Genomic DNA, 3061 nt, shown 5'->3' on the forward strand with positions numbered 1-3061 from the left:
GTGAGTCTTTACTATGTGCTAGGCACTTTTTTAAAAAATTAGTTTGTTTGTTTATTAGTTAGTTAATCCTCACCTTTGATTTTTTTTATTGATTAAGGTATTACATATGTGTCCAAATCCCCTATGGCCCCCAATCCCACTCCTGTACATGCCCTCACCCCCTGCTGTCTCTGTCTATTGGTTTTCCTTTGATTTTTTTATTTTGTTTTTAATATATTTTATTGATTTTTTTTTTTTTTTTTTTTTTTTTTTTTTTTTTTTTTTTACAGAGAGGAAGAGAGAGGGATAGAGAGTCAGAAACATCGATGAGAGAGGAACATCGACCAGCTGCCTCCTGCACACCCCCCACTGGGGATGTGCCCGCAACCAAGGTATATGCCCTTGACCGGAATCGAACCTGGGACCTTTCAGTCCTTAGGCCGACGCTCTATCCACTGAGCCAAACTGGTTTCGGCTTCCTTTGATTTTTTTAGAGAGAGTGGAAAGAAGGGCGAGAGAGAGAAAGAAACATCAATGTGAGAGAGGCACATCAATAGGTTGCCTCCTGCATGTGCCCCAGCTGGGGCCAGGCATCAAACCTGCAACCCAGGTACGTGCCCTTGACTGGGAATTGAACCCTCAACCCTTTGGTGCACAGGCTTGTGCTCTAACCACTGTGAAACACAGGCCAGGGCTGGGCTAAGTACTTTTCTCTTTTTTTCTTTTTTTGAGGGGCTACGTACTTTTAAATGAGGTATTTCATTTGGTCTTTACAATAGTTCGATGAGGGTTTGGTGTCCTCATTTTACACATGAGGAAACTTCTAAGAGGCAAAATCACTCGCCTGAGGCCACACTGCTAATCCGTATCCAGAGCTGGGGTTCCCAAACCAGTTCTGTTTGACTCCAAAGCCTACCCTCCCACCACTAATCTCTTAACCTAATTCAGTCAAACTCAGCTTCATTAGAAGTACAGATTGCTACAACCTTAAATCATCATTATTTCTCAGTGTATTTCTTTTTAGGCCCTGTGTTAGTTTCCTGTAACATTTTCCCATATTATGTGCCTTAAAACAACAGAAATGTATTCTTTCACAGTTCTGGAGGCTGGAGGTCAAAATCAAGGTGTTGGCAGGGCCATGCTCCCTTCCAAGGTTCAAGCAGAAGATCCTTTCTTGCCTCATCCGACTTCTGGCAGCTTCTGGTGTTCCTTGGTTTGTGGCCACGTAACTCCAATCCCTGCCTGTACATTCACACAGCCTCCCCAGCCCCTCTGTCTCTTGGTGTCTTCTTTTAAGGACACCAATCATTGGGTTAAGGCACACTCTTAATCCAGAATGATTTCACCAAAATTTAACAAGTTACAACTACAAAGACTATTTCCAAGTCAGGTAACAGGCGCAGGTTCTGGGTAGACACGAAGTTCTGGGGGACACTATTGAACCCAGTTGAAATGGCATAATTTTTTAAAGGTAAATTTGTGATTCCTTAAAGTTGGGGCAGGCCTTTCTCTTCTCATGTTAGCAAAGAAAATGCCTAAGGGCCTGGCATAAATTGAAACTCAGTAAATATTTCTGTAATAAATATAGAGCTTCAAAGTCATTGAATTAAATTCACTTCCAGGCTTTCTACCTCTCTCCTTTTGCAATCTCCTGTTTCAGCTTTAAGTAAAGATCTGGAGGTTATGAAGGAGGAGAGGAAGGAGATAAGGCACCTCGGATATCACTGAGAACGGCCCCCATTGTTTAGAGGAGGAAACGGGTCCAGACTGTGGATGAGACTTGCCCGAGGAGACCCCATTAGGTGGTGTCTAGTGTGAGAAACCCAGTTTCCCAAGCTCTAATATTGTCCAGTCTGTCACAGCGTCTCTCACCTGTTCCTGCAAATTTGCATTTTGGTTATGAGGATGTTGACCTTTAACAGATAGACAACCCGATATTTCTCCAGCAAAATGGGTTGATTCAGGAACAATAAAGAATTGCAATCCAGGACCTGCGGTCTAACATGCACAAATCCAGAAGACTCTCTGGTGGGCTTCGGAGGGGCTGTTGTATGTGAAGAGTCCACCGAAGGAAACGAAAAGGTTGAAGTATGGAGGTTTTTCATTGGCTGCGTCGTGGCAATCTCTCATTGGCTGAGCTGTTACAGGGCAAGGAGGAACCTTTTCTTTCTTGTGTTTAGGTGGTAACGTAGTTATCACTTCCTACTGTAGATGCAAGGTATGTCTGTCCAATGGGGTTAATAGTACCCATTGAGTGGCATGTGGCATCTAGCCTTTGACTCTATTTTAAAAGAGGTTTCTGTTTATTAATTTTCACAAGGTTAAGGAGGAATAAAGGTCACAATGTCCCATTTTGCCTTCCCCAAGATGAGTTCTATAACATCAAAGACCATTATTCTGATCATTAGAAAGTGTGTGAAGATGGGCTTGGTTTTGTTTTTTTAAGGTGTCTGTGCTTTACTGTTTTGGACAATATTTTAGCCTAACCTCGCAGAGAAAGAAACACAGATTAGAATAGCTGTTTACTCAGCAATTGCTTTTGTATTTCCTTACAACTCCTAGGATGAGGAAGTGTGTGGTTCTGTAACACAGGCGCTGTCTCCTTCCGGGTGCAAGAGAGGAGCAGCGTGCGGAGAGGCACACATTCTGGAGACCTGGGTTCTGGTCCCCCCTCTGAGCTCAACTAGCTGCATCCTCTTGAGCAACTTCTATCCTCTCTCTGGGTCTCCGTTTTCTCCTCCCTCAAATGGAGACAGGAGGAAAGGGGACTGTGTCCGAGAACCCCAAACTCCCTGCTGCAGTTCTCTCACTGAGATGGAGGGACTGGCGGTGCCACTTAGGGTCATTGTACTTCCCACGCCTGCTGGCCTCTCCTCCTGTCTGAGCATGCACAGCACATGCAGGTGTAGAGGACTTGGTGACCTCCCTGCCAGACAACGTTCACACAGGTGCTTCTAGGGCCTGGGACTCCTTTTATTTTATTTTTTAATTACCGTTGGCACTCAATATAATTTTATATTAGTTTCAGGAGTATAGTATAGTGGTTAGACAGTTATATCATCTATAAAGTGATTCCACCTGA

Source organism: Pipistrellus hanaki (assembly GCF_964339955.1).
Source record: "Pipistrellus hanaki genome assembly, chromosome: 2".
NCBI lineage: Eukaryota > Metazoa > Chordata > Mammalia > Chiroptera > Vespertilionidae > Pipistrellus > Pipistrellus hanaki.